This window comes from Symphalangus syndactylus, chromosome 1 (assembly GCF_028878055.3).
Source record: "Symphalangus syndactylus isolate Jambi chromosome 1, NHGRI_mSymSyn1-v2.1_pri, whole genome shotgun sequence".
Classification (NCBI taxonomy): Eukaryota; Metazoa; Chordata; class Mammalia; order Primates; family Hylobatidae; genus Symphalangus; species Symphalangus syndactylus.
The window spans coordinates 60,958,753-60,973,858 of record NC_072423.2 but is presented as its reverse complement, the minus strand read 5'-3'; positions in this window follow the sequence as shown (position 1 = coordinate 60,973,858).

Sequence of the window (15,106 nt, the reverse complement as noted above, 5' to 3'; positions counted from 1 at the left end):
AAATATTTGTAAACTGAACCTTCATACAAACCCTAGGAAGTATGTGAAGTGAAGTGGGAAGCACAATAACCATCACCAGGGAGGATCAAGGAATAAGTAAAAGGGTGAGCTGTGTGGGCAGGAAAGCATAACCAAATATTCATCCCAGAAAGGGGCAAATTGAATAAATATGTTGGGTTGACAAGGGATGGTCTGAAGTGCTGAAGCTGACTGGCAAATGCAAATATTAAGCAATAATCTTATAAAATAAACCACAAAATAAGAGAATATAGTCAGTCAGCAAAGAATAAATACCCCACGGACAAAGCCAAGTGAAGGATTAGGTGGCATCTGATGAATTTAATGCTATGTAAACAGCTCTGCTACATAATTCAGGCCATAGAAAATGCTGCAGCCTGAATTATCTAAATTGTTGGCCCAGCACACACCTAAACTTCCACTTTGGTTTGACTGAGTAGAGTTGACTTTCAAAGATCAATGTCATTTTGCTCTGAACATGAAAAATAACATAATTAGATCATAACTCTGAAATGTGAAAACTGTGTGCTCTTCAGTTTGGAGTACTCACCCCTGAAGGCCTAGCGGAAGCTGAGCTAAACTGCGGTTACCCAGCCCCTTTGAGATGGAAAAATCCAAAAGAAAGCTCAGGAACAGATGAAATCTGCACGATTAATCAGAGGTTGAACTGCAAAGGTCCACTTACAGGTGGATTTTCTTCTAGCTCTGCCACCCCTAAGACAACAAGACCAATCCCTCCTCTTTTCCCTCTTCCTCCTCTACAGGAAGACCATGAGGATGAAGACCTTTGTGATGATCCACTTCCACTTAATAAACAGTAAATATATTTTCTTTTCCGTATGATTTTCTATATAACATTTTCTCCTCTCAAGCTTACTTTACTGTACGAATACAGTATATAATACATATAACATACAAAATATGTGTTAATTTACTCTTTATGATATTATAAGTCTTCCAGTCAATGATAGGCTATTAGTAGTTAAGTTTCTGGGGAGTCAAATGTTATGTGTGGATTTTTGAAAGTGTGGGTGCTGGGGGAGCAGCATTCCGAACCCCAGCATGGTTCCAGAGTCAACTGTACACACAGAGTTTGGCAATCCTGCTGAAACTCTAACCTTTTCTTTTCTCCCTATTTGTTAATCCTTCTGGTCTCATCCATTTCAGCTGACTGAGACACACTGGCCCCTCTCAGAGAGGCAAGCTACTTCAATACCCACACACAAGTACACAAAATCTAACCCTTAATTGTCCTACTCTCACACTCTAGTGATTCAACATTGTGACCTCATTTCCATAGGACTTCCACTGGGTATTTCGGGCAACTTTTATTTCTCACCAGTCTCAACCAATCTTCATTGATAATAACAGTACATTAATAATCCCAAAGACTGTTCTAACTGCATTATATAGGATGTTTCATGTAATCCTCATAACCCCAAGAGAAGGGTAAATCATCAGCCTCATTTTACAGATGAAGAAACTGTGGCACTGAAAGATTATATTACTAGAAATAGCTGAAATGTAAATTTGAGACCGTTTGGTGCCAGAGTTCACAGGATTAGCTACTATATTTAACAAACTCTCCAGAGTTTCAGTTTCCAAAAGCGTGGCACACATTTCATGGGTTGATTCAACGAATTTGAAACAATATAAACTGTTATGTCCAGGTTTTCATCTTCATGGTTTCAATGATCCTCAAGAGAATTGAAAACTAACCACAACATTCATGTTTTTCTAGAAAACAATCCTCCATATTCATTCATTCATTCATTCAGTAGACATCATTGAGTCACTATAATATTCATCAGGCATCACTATGCTAAAAATAGAGATAAAGAAATGAATCGTCTTTCCCTGTCCCTGCTTCCTCATTCATCTTCCAACCTGCATTAGTGAAATTAGGTTGAGAGATATGAAATTATCATTATTCAATTGTTCCTGACCTACAAACCCAGCAATCTTGTATAGTTCAATCAAATGAAATAAAACAAACAAAAAACCTTTGGTGGCTTCCCAACCTATACAGGGCAAAGCTGAGTCTTCTGAGAATGCCAGAATGTGGTCCTTGCTTCCCTGTTAGTGTCCGTTTCTTGCTATGTTGCCTGCCTTCTCATTTTTGCTCTTCCTCCTGTAGGGCCAGTCTCATGTGCCTACCCCTTCAAGAGGGCTTTCTCCTGCTCACCCTTTCTTGGGAGATACTTGCTGATCAATTTCTCATCCTCCTACACCTTTTGCTGAGTATTCCCAGAATGCAAGGTCCTAACTACCCTTTACTTGGTCCATTTCTCAGGGTTGAGTTTGCAGTGAGTAACCTTCAGAGAGATAAGGTAATGTCTCCCTCAGGGGCAACAAGCAAGCTTGCTTATTTCTTGTAATAAAACAATAGGTTCCCCAAGTTCAACATTCCTCAGCTGTAATGGAAACCCATCCGGGCCCATGATTTTACCCCACTGAACTTAGGAGGCAGGGAAACTGATGTACATGCTGATACTCATGTTGCTTGCTCTGCAGTGGGTAATGAAGTCCTTTGTTTCTGACCCAGGAGTCTTATGTCTTCTGCCAGCATCCATGAAAAAGTTTTAGGCCAATTTGTTAAAGTGTAAGTAGGGTAAAATCAAGTCCTAGAACGAATACTCTTATGATGCAAGGCAAACACTTTCTATGTGAAACCCCAATTGTTCAAGTGGAGTTCATCATTTCATCCTTTGTGCCAGCACAATGCTTGGTGGGCTCTCCAATTATTACACTAAATAATATTAGTATTGATGAGATTAACATGCAGCTACTGAGCTGTTAGCTCAATGACAGTGGGGCAATAGTTCACTTTTTGTTGTTGTTATGCAAACTTCCCAGGATGGTTCTTGAGAATTAGTGATCATTCAAAAAATACATTAAATTGTTGAATGGACTGTACAGTATTCATGCACTGTAATAGCTTATAACCTAAATGTGTTTTGTTGTTAATTTTTTGTTTAAATACGGTGATTTTTTGGCAGAAGGGATAAATCATAATTTGTTTTTTTAATACAAAGTTATATACATTGAAAGCAAAAGTCCCTGTTTCTTCCATCAGTACCATACTTCAGAGGTAGCTTTTGGTTTGGTTTATGGCCTTCAGATATTTTCTTTGCATATTCAAACATTCATGTCTACTTTTTTTCTTTAGGTAGGTTAAATCACACTATAAAAATACAAATCTAGTTTTTTCATTTAACAACATATTATGGATAGCTTTTCAAGTCAATACATATTTTATTATTTTTAATGGCTAGATAGTATTTGTTTACTAGCTTACGGTTATAGGCTGCCTAATTTATTTAACTAATCCTCCAAAGGTGAACATTTGGCTTTTTTCAATTTTTTGCTATTATAAATTATTCTGCAATGAACATTTTTATAAGACTTCTCTGCCTGGTTCTGATTATACCAGTCAAAGAAATACCTAAAAGTAGAATTTACTGATAAAGACACATGTGAATTTTAAGCTTTTATATATATGTATCTAAGGCAAATTGTTCTCCCAAAACATGTGCTAATTTACATACCTACCAAAAACGTGAATGTGCTTGTTTCTCCACACCCTCTTGAATACCAGGCATTGTTTTTCATATTTTTCCAAAGAAATGTCTCTATATTTATTTAAGCATATTTTATATATGTATTGCTATCTGTGTTTCCTTTTCTGTGAATTATCTGTTACTTTCCTTTCTATCACCACATGCTGGTTGATTTTTAAGAGTACACTGTGAATTAAGAAAATTCACCCCCTATCATGTGTTTTACAAAAATTTTCCTCAGGTTTTACTTTTATTCTTGCTTATGGTATTTTGTTTCTATATAGACATTATTCAGTTTTTTATTTAATCAGATTTGTCTTTCCAACTTCTGGGTTAATAGTTGTTTATTGTTCTTGTTGTTTTATTTAAATGTTTATTCCATCTTGAATTTGTTTTGAGCTATGAGTTAGAAATCCAACTTTTTATGCTTTTTAAATAACTGCACCCTAAATGTTTAAAAAACATATTTCTTCTCAAACATGGACACGCATGATGCCCGTTTCCTTCTCTCATGTCATTATGAAGACAATGTTAAAATGAATTTTTCATAAAGAATACTTGTGGAGTTGCAAGTACTTTTGTATAAGCAATACAATAAGCATGGTTAATATTAACTGCAGAAATTGATACAAATCATTGCTACCCTTTCCAAGGCATTCTGGATATTTTGGGTTTCCCTGAATTAAGTAAGACTTGAAATGACAAAGCTACTGTTTAGGATTCAGAACTTGCTTTGTTATACAATTTCTTGCTTTGCTAATTGATTCTTAAAGTCACCAAAGGTGGCCAAAAGGCAGTGAGGTTCAGGAAAGGGAACTGAAATTCTGAAAGTCCAGACTCTGGTCCCATTTGGAGGACATGGTGAGCTTGCAGTCCCAGCTGTTATCACTCAAGGAGAAAAGCAAAAAATGGAAACCAAAGATGGCTGGATGTCAGGGAAAAACCAAAGCAGGTGGGGTGGGATTGTAAGGAAGAGATACCAAATCCAGACGGAGGGGAATTTGAGAAAGAGCACATGGTTTGTGAAGGGTCCTGAGAGCTGGAGACGTCCCTTTGCCTGCCTTGAGCCTGCCTGTGGGTTCTGTCCCAGGCTTCCTGGGCCTCTCCCCCAGCCCTTTACCCTTCTGCCTTCTGCTCCTCACCAGTTCAATGCAAGAATACATTCATTCAGTGAATATGTACTGATCACTTACTATGTACAGGTAACACACAAGATTCGGTCCCTGCCTTTTTCGAACTTCCATTCTAGCAGGAAAGATATATATAAAACCATTTATTATTTACTTTTCATTATAAGAAAAGAGAGGGCCATGCTATGAGAGTAACTAGGTAACTGGACCCAAGCAAAGGGCTGAGGAAAGGTGTTTTTGGTGAATTGAACTCAAAAGCACGAGTAAGAATTAACTAGGTGGGGTGGAAACAAGGTGCACCACCAACAGACAGTGGAAACTACTGAGCGAAGGTGGGGAGGCAGGAAGGAGCACGGGTTGTGAGTGTCTTTCACAGCAGGATAAGGTGAGTGAGTTGGAGGCACCTAAGGAGGCAAAGAGCTGGATGCAGGCAGGAGTCCCATACTCTCTGTCTTAGGCTATGAGTAAGGAGTGCAGGGTAAGTGCACGTGAGCTCTGCTGCAAACTCAGGGGCTGCCCACTCTGCTTTAGGGACCAAGAAGGCTGGGTCCAGGGCAGTGAGGCCTGGATTTGTATGTTAAATCTCTGGATTTTTAAATGTTGCCTGAATTTAAAACAAAAACAAACTGAGTAAACAAAATACATATAGTCTTCAAACCTGCAGGTAGCGAGGTTGCAACCACAGGATTAGAGGATCTACAAGGTGTTTTATAGCTCCTAGGTTGTATGATGTGTGACTTAACAATATATAATGACCTTCCCCTTTGCAGGAGCAAAACAAACATTGCCTTCTGTCTCTCTAACACAGTTTATTTCAATACATACCATTTCTGAATAAATAGCTCATTTCTGAAAGCTTGAATTTATATTGGCTTTTATCAGCCCTCTTTAGTTTATTAAATCATAAAGGTCTCTCAAAAGTCAATTAAGCATATTAGAATTCACAATGCTAAAATTTTTAATAACTAGGAGCAAGGTAAGGGCCTATATTTAAATGATGGTTGAGATACTGAACTACGGGCACATTTATAGTAGGAACACTTAAGTTTTCGTTTTCTTAATGACTTCACACAGCCTTGCACATGCATTCCATGTAAAATATAGTCAAAATTGGGCCGGGCACGGTGGCTCATGCCTGTAATCTCAGGAGGCCAAGGTGGGCGGATCACGAGGTCAGGAGATTAAGACCATCCTGGCCAACATGGTGAAACCCTGTCTCTACTAAAAATACAAAAATTAGCCGGCTGTGGCAGTGAGTGCCTGTAGTCCCAGCTACTTGGGAGGCCGAGGCAGGAGAATTGCTTGAACCTGGAAGGCGTAGGCTGCAGTGAGCCAAGATCGCACCACTGCACTCCAGCCTGGGCGATAGAGTAAGACTCTGTCTCAAAAATAAATATAGTCAAAATTTTCTAGCATTTCTGAAATAGTTCTGGAGTAATTTGGTATATGTAAGCCAATTATCTACACTTTTACAAGATTTAACTGCTGTGTTGACAGTGTCATAGTTAGTTGTATGCTTAATCTCAATGAACACATTAACCCACTTTAACAAGTTTGAATGTGTATGGTAAAGGGGACCTGTCAAAACTGCTTCATTGTTCTGGGTTTGAGTGGGTATTTTTTTTAATGTTAAAAAAATAATTTGGCCAGGCATGGTGGTTCACACCTGTAATCCCAGCATTTGGGAGGCCGACGCAGGTGGATCACCTGAGGTCAGGAGTTCGAGACCAGCCCTGCCAACATGGCGAAATCCCATCTCTATTAAAAATTTAAAAATTAGCTGAGTGTGGTGGCGAACGCCTGTAATCCCAGCTACTTGGGAGGCTGAGGCAAGAGAATCTCTTGAATCCAGGAGGCAGAGTTTGCAGTGAGCCAAGATTATGCCACTGTACTCTAGCCTGGGCAACAGAGTGAGTGAGATTCTGTCTCAAATGATAATAATAATAATAATTTGAGTAATACAAACTCATTGCAGAAAACTTAGAAAATAAACAAAACTACCTGTTAAGTAAAAGTGACCTCTAATCCCACCATCCAGAGATACTTGCTAGTTGAGATAGTATTTTATGTACAGGTTTTTATTCTATATTTTTCACAGAAATGTATGTCATAAATATTTGTTGTGCCATTAAAAAATTGTGTTTAAGGAGCAATTTTTATTCTATGGGGTATACTTCATAATATTGTATTGTACAGATGTGCCATTCCTCAATGGTCGGGCAATTAGATTGCTTACAGTTTTTCACTGTGATAACAACGCTGAGAAGAACCTATTTTGGCAGATTTACTGAAAAGATCTTTGAGACAGCTGCTCAAGTTACACTGGTAATATCAAATTACACCATGGAAGAGAATAGTAGGCTGATTAATTTTGATGTTATCAAATAAAATTCATACAAGGTACGCTATTTTTGAAAATAAAAGGAGGAAAGAATAACACAAAAGGGATGTTTTCACAAATTCCAAAGCAATGTCGTGTCAGAAGATAAACAATGTTATGGTTGCGTTTTTTCTTCTCTATCTTCCTTGGACAAAAAAAATCAAGTTCCTGATTTAATCAAATGACCGGATAAACAAACATACTAGTTTACATTAGAAAAAGGGGGCCAGGCATGATGGCTCATGACTATAAAACCCAACTCTTTGGGAGGCCAAGGCAGAAGGATCCCTTGAGGCCAGAAGTTCAAGACCAGCCTGGGAAACATAGCATAACTCTGCCTCTATAAAAATTTTAAAAAATTAGCCAGGTGTGGTGGCATGTACCTATAGTTCCAGCTATTTGAGAGGCTGAGGCAAGAGGATTGCTTGAGCCCAGGAGTTTGAGGTTGTAGTGAGCCATGATGGTGCCACTGCACTGCACTCCAGTCTGAGCAATAGAGTGAGACCTTGTCTCAAAAAAGAGAGAGAGCACTTCCTCTCTATGTCTTAGCTGTTGGCAAATCATAAAACATTCAAAGCTGTTTTGAGAGTGAACATGCCTTAAGTTACTACATAGTTGCTTACATGGGAACCCATGCTCTGGGTGATAGAGCTTGGAGAGACCCCCAGGCTCCAGGGCAGTTTCCAATGGAGCACTCAAGACTTTCCTTTGATGTCATCAGAAATGAGACCATTTCCAGCCATATCATGTGTGTCCTCCTGATTCTAGTGCTTCAAATCCGTCATACTCTCCACCATGACTTTTGTCTCCCTTGCAAAAGAATTCAACAGGTTTTCAAGCAGAACAGACAAAAATTAGGCACTCTTCACTCAAAAGAAAACTATTTATAACCACCAACTTCCCATCCTCCAATACCAGGACTTATCATTCTCAGCACATTTTGAAAACCATGTCAAATTTGTTATAAATGGTTAACATTGCGTAGGCTTTAAAACATGGTTATCTATATAAACACAGAATATTATCTTCTTTGAATTGATAGTGATGAATTTGCTATTTAGGATTTCTCATTCAAATTAATGCCACATTCACGTCATGAAAGCAATGTTGGTTAAGGCATCAGCTAAGACATAAACACGTCCTGATTGTACTGAATAGGCAACAATGGACTGGGTGCCTACTATTTGTCTGCTATTTAGCCACCCTTGTAAATATTCTCTGTGTCCAAACACTAGATGACATTGAATAAAGAGTAGTCTCCCATTTTCCATTTTCCCAATGAGAATTTTCTCTTAAAAATAGTTGGGCCAGGCCGGGCACGGTGGCTCAAGCCTGTAATCCTAGCACTTTGGGAGGCCAAGGTGGGCGGATCACGAGGTCAGGAATTTGAGACCATCCTGGCCAAAATAGTGAAACCCTGTCTCTACTAAAAATACAAAAAAATTAGTCGGGCGTGGTGGCAGGCACCTGTAGTCCCAGCTACTCAGGAGGCTGAGCCAGGAGAATGGAGTGAACCCGGGAGGCGGAGCTTGCAGTGAGTCGAGATGGTGCCACTGCACTCCAGCCTGGGGGACAGAGCCAGACTCTGTCTCAAAAAAAAAAAAAAAAAAATTGTTGGGCCAATTTGAATATATATTATTTTAGAAAGGTATATAAAATATTCAAATGTCTGCTCTTAGTATTTATTAACTTATCCATACATATTTACAGTTGTCTACAATAGAATATAAAGTTGTTAGCTTAGAAATATTGGTTTTTTCCCACATTGACATATCACATCGTGTTCAAGCCTTTCATGTGCATTTTTGACGTCAGTGCCAGCATCGTAATTGAAGCCACTTTTTGAGGTTACTGACAGTTCTTTAGAGCACATCATGTTTATGTCCATCTAAGTTGCATGTGCTGTGGTCCTTTTAAATTATTTTCTTTGAACTCAGGTTAAAAAAGATAGGTTAATCATTTTCTTTGTTTCTTACCATATCATCATCAGTCTGCACAAGGCCCTTCTCTTGGCTTTATTTTACCCCTTTACTCTTAATCCCAGCACATTCTTCTCCTTCCCACTGGCATCCACACTAGTGTGTTTAATACGTGTCCTTCAATATTTATTTATTCTTGGGAAAGTAGTATTGTTGTGGGTTTGTGTTTTCAATCAGATAGTGTTAACGCTACAAAATTTCTCTTTGTGGCTGACATTTTGTCACTCAATATTTGGTCTTCCAGATCCATTTATGTTACTATAAAACATCTAGGGTTTCCTCCTAACTCTTCAAACATGTAGTTGTTCAGATTCCTCAATATGCCCTTACTAAGGTTGTCAGATAAAATATAGGATGCCTAATTGAATTTGAATTTCAGATAAACAACAAATGATTTAGATGTACAATATTTGGGACACAAGTGAATTAACACAGGAACAGAAAACCAAATACCAAATGTTCTCACTTATTAGTGGGAGATAAACATTGAGTGCACATAGACATAAAGATAGGAACAATAGACACTACTGAAGGGGGAAGAGAGGAAAGCAAGGAAAAGCTGAAAAACTACCTGTATTAGTCCATTCTCACTGCTAATGAAGACATAGTCAAGACTGGGTAATTTATAAACGAAAAAGGTTTAAGTGACTCAGTTTGGCATGGCTGAGAAGGCCTCAGGAAACTTACAATCATGGCAGAAGGGGAAGCGAACACGTCCTTCTTCACATGGTGGCAGCAAGGAGAAGAATTAAGAGCCAAGTGAAGAGGGAAGCCCCTTATAAAACCATCAGATCTCATGAAAACTTACTCATTATCACTAGAACAGTATGGGGGAAACTTCCCCCATGATTCAATTATCTCCACCTAGTCCCTCCCAGGACACGTAGGGATTATGGGAACTATAATTCAAGATGAGATTTGGGCGGGGACACAGCCAAACCATATCACTACCTGTTGTGCACTGTACTCACTACCTGGGTGATGGGATCATTCGTACCCCAAACCTCAGTATAATGCAATATACCCATGCAACAAATCTGCACATGTACCCTCTGAATCTAAAAGTGAAATTTAAAAAAAAATGTAAATACTTGGGACACACTTGCATTAAAACATTATCTTTCTAAAATTGAAACTTAACTGGGTCTCCTGTATGGTATCTGGTACATTTGGCAACCCTCAGCCCTATTCCACATTGCTTATTTATTCTCTCAGTGATGGAACCACAGCCTGCCCCTGTCTCCTGACTCTAGCAAACAATGCTGCAATAAACATCCCCATACAGGTTTCTTAGGAAGCTGAAATATAACCAGTTTACTTTCCAGATGGTTGCACTAGTTTACATGACCACGAGCAGTGCCAAAGAGTCCCATCTCCCCATATTTGTTGTATTTTCTACCTTTCAATGTTGCCTTCGGGTATAAATTGAGAAATATAATACTGTTTTAAATGTGTGGATAGAATTTTATCCTAAGCCTCAAGTACCAACAATCTGCAATGCCACTTCTATCCTATATCAAGTTTCCATGAGCCTGTTTCTGGACTCCCTATTTTATTCCATTGGACAAAATTGTCCCTGGGCTCTTTCTTTTGTTTCATTGGTCAATTCATTTACCTCTACACCATTTCCATACTATCTTAATATAGCTTGTAATAAGAGACAATCAGCATCTAGCAGGATAAATCCATCTAACTTACTGTTTTCCAGAAGTGTCTTGCCTATTTGGTCCTTTTGTATGCATTCATATAAATATTAGAATACATGTTGGTATTTTCAGTTTGGAAAAAACTGACATCATTGTGAGTTTTCTCCATATGAGTCCTGCACATTTTTTGGTAGATTTATTCTATCAAGTAATGGAAAGGTACCTTTTAACTACTTTTGCTATTGTACATTTTTAAAATTTTGTCTTTCAATTGTGACTTTTATGTAGAAATATAATTATTTTTCTTTTTTTTAACAGTGTGGTAGGCAAATAATGGCCCACCCAAAGATATCCACCTGTGAATATCCAGGTGGAATCTCCAGGACCTGTGAATATGTTTTCTTACATGCATGGCAAAAGGGACTTTGCATATGGTATTAAGGTTAAAGTCCTTGAGATGGGGAGGTTATTCTGGATTAGATGCAAGAGCCCAATTCAATACATGCTTCCTTAAAAGCAAAGAGCATTTCCAACTGTCGTCAGAGGGATGTGTCACTTTGAAGAAGGTTTGGAAGGTGGACGAAGCAGGGCACCAGTCAAGGAATGTGAGGGACCTCTAGAAGCTGGACAACAGATCCTCCACTGGAGCCCCTGGAAAGCAACATGACTCTGGCAACACCTTGATGTTAGCCCAGAGAGGCCTGTGTTGAACTTCTAACCTACAGTACTGTAATAATTTAAATGTTTTTTGTCTTAAGCTATCAAGTTCATGTCACTTTGTTACAGCAGCAATAGAGAACTAATACATTAAGTATTTTTTTTTTTTTTTGAGACAGGAGTGTCACTCTGTCACCCAGGCTGGAGTGCAGTGGCACAATCTCAGCTCACTGCAACCTCCGCCTCCTGGCTTCAAGCAATTCTCTGCCTCAGCCTCCCAAGTAGCTGGGATTACAGGTGCCCGCCACCACACCAGGCTAATTTTTGTATTTTTAGTAGAAATGGGGTTTCACCATCTTGGCCAGGCTGGTCTCGAATTCTTGACCTCGTGATCCACTCGCCTCAGCCTCCCGAAGTGCTGATTACAGGCGTGAGCCACCGTGCCCGGCCACGTTTAATATTCTTGCCTTCTTGTTAAATTTTCATTTGCTTAAAGTTTCACATTATTCCTAAGTTGTTGTTGTTGTTGTTGTTTTATTGTGGTGGTAGTTTGTCTAATACTTATGCATCTACTTATTTTACTGCACTGGCTAGGACCCTCAAAGTTGAGGAGAAGTAATGATAGTTGATTTCCTTGGCTTATTCCCAATTTTAAGGAAATATCTCCAACATTCCTTCTATTGAGAATGATGTTTTGGTAGAAACCATTTATCAGGTTAAGAAGTTCCCTTACTGTCCTAAATTTTTTAAGTATCTTTTCACTTTGTTTCAATCCTAAGTGTCTGTTGAACTTTTGTCATCTTTTAAGATGATATGATTTCCTTTTAATCAGGTAATAAACTATATTTATAAGTGTTCTTATACTTAACCACCTTTCAGTCCAAGAATAAATGCAATTTAGTCATGGTTCATTATGTTTCTGTCCCTTACTTCATTTAGTTTGCTATTAGATTTAATCTGCTATTAGAATCTTCCTATTAATGCTCATGCGTGAGAATGGCCTATAATTTTCCATTCTAGGATCATCCTTGATACGTTTTGTTGTCAAGGTTGTATTCATCTCATAGATTGGGTTGGAGAATATTCACTCTTTTTCTGTGGTCTACAAGACTTCATATAAAACTTAAATAATCTTTCCATTTACTATATGGTAGAATTTTACCTGTAAAACCATCTGGAACTGGCACTTATCTTTTGTGAATATTTTAACTAAAGATTCATTTATTTACCAGTTGTACAAGTATTCTGGTTTTCTGTTTATTCTTAACTATTTTCCCAGAATGTGTCCATTTTGTCTAAATTTTCCATTTTTACTGGCATACTCTTAGTATACCTTGTAATCTATGCTTTATCTAAAGTTATAGAACTATTTTTATTATCTCTATTATTTTTATCAGTACCCTCTGTCATTTTTCTTAATCTTTGATTTTTAAATTTTCCAATTCTTTCAAGAACTGTCATGTTAATCCTATATGTTGTATTTCTGTTTTCCATTTATTGATTTTTGCTCTCATCTTTGTCTTCTACTTTCATTATGTTTGTTCTCTTTCATCTCTGATTTTTTAAGCAGAATGTTGCTCTTTATCAGTCTTCCTTCTTTCTAATACAAGCTTTTAAGATTATAAGTTTCCCTTAAAGTATCACTTTCATTTTACCCTGCAAATTGTGATACACTATGTTTCCATTATTTTCCAAATCTAAGTGTTTCTTTTATTTCCATGATGATTTATTCTCGGACCCACAGATTATTTAGTAGAGTGATTTTTAATTTTTAAGATATGAGAATTTTTATTAATGGTGTTGACTTCTAATTGCATTTTTAACTTTATTGGAATGTAATTTACAATACTATTAAATTTACCCAAGATAAATGTAGAATTCAATGATTTTTAGTAAATGTATAGAATTGTCAACCAGCACTACAATTCACTTTTAGAACATTTCCATCACCCCAGAAGATATCCCTCATATCCATTTGCGGTCAAGCTGAAGTGGCACTTTAATCAAAAAATATGTTCTACGTGATACTGATTCTTTGAAACTTATTGATAGCTGCTTTATGGCCTGGATCTGCACTGCCTAATACTATACCCATGAACATGTGATTATTTACATTTAAATAAGTTAAATAAAATTAGAAATTAAGTTCTTTGACCTTACTAGGCACACTTGAAGTGCTTATTAGCCACATGTATCGCACAGCACAGCTCCAGAAATTTCTTTATCATTTAGGAAGTTCTATTGGACAACATTGGCCCAGATACGTCTTTCAGTTCTCTTTTTAGTTGGTCTACTCTGCTATTTAACCTACCTATTATTTCCTTTCATTAAACATTCCATCATAGCTTTTCTATGGTCTTTAACAACTTCAATATTTACTGTGCTTGTGGGTCTGAATCTCTTATATGTGTGTCTGATGACAGTCACTCATGATAGTTGTCCCCTGGTGTGTTTAGTGATTTTTTTTCTTGTGAACTCAGTGCTCAATTTCAATGTGTGAGAATTCTATGAGCCTAAATTGGAGATGGTTTCCTCCAAAAAGGATTTAGCTCTGCTTCTCTGTCATCTACAGGGCACCAGTGACAAAGGACCACTGCTGCCATCCCTAGGAATATTGGCTCAAAGCCCCAGGCTCATTGACCTTATGGACACGGACCCAGAACGAGCCCACCACTGCTCCTTACTCCAAGCTCCCACCTTAGCTCATGTTAAGTCATTTGGAGAAGATGGGGGTTTCCTCAGGCATCTCTGCAATCTTTTATCAGCCCAACCATTTGCCAAAAGCTGTGTCCCATTGGGATTGAATTGTTCTGCAAAGAACCCTCAGAGTACCCAGTCCACCATACTGCCAAAATTAGATTAGGGGACCTCTATGAGAAACCCAAATTGGTATTGACAGAATTTATTTTAGGTTTATATGGCTTCCTTAAGTAGCATTTCTTTTCAAGATAAAACAATTGAGGGAGGACATCAGAAAACATTTTGTAAAGATTTGAACAGAAGGCATTATGAGGGAAAAACATGTCACATCATATTTAGACTATATGGAACATTTTTTAACTATAGGAGCCAGCACGGTGCTGTGGAAATAGTTTCAAAATAGGCTTTGAAGTTATATAGTCCTAAACACCCATTTCAATATTATCACTCAGTAGCTGCATGCTTTACGCAAGTACCTTAATCTGGGCCTCAGTTTCTCCACTTCTGCAAATGAAAATTACAGGATATGCCTATCAGAGTGAGGAAGATTGAAGATTAGTGACAAAGAACCTGACATACAGGATAATTCAGTAGAAGCTGCTAACTCTGAGGGTAAAGATGGTGATGAGTAACAAAGAATGGAGGCAGACATTCTTATTGCATTTGGTAGATAAGAGGCTCTAAGAAGGCACATTCCAATAATAATGATGCAATGAATTCATATGAAACTTTGTCCTTCTCAAAGTCCTGAATGATAGTAGCCCTGCGCTTCCAGTATAGGCACCCCAAGGCTATGGGATAGCCAAGGAGCCATTGTTTGCCAGACTTGTAAATGGAGCCTGGATGTATGATCTGAGGTGTTTGTTTATAGTCCCTCCTGGTGCAGGACCAGACTAGGAGATTGGAAAGAAGGGGTGTGCAGCAGGCTTGGGGTGACTCTCCCTGCTCCACTGCCTTCCAGCAAAGAACTTCCTGAAGTTCAAGAATCCTAAACTTGAAACTTGTCTACAGAGTCATTAGGAAGGAATACTTGTCA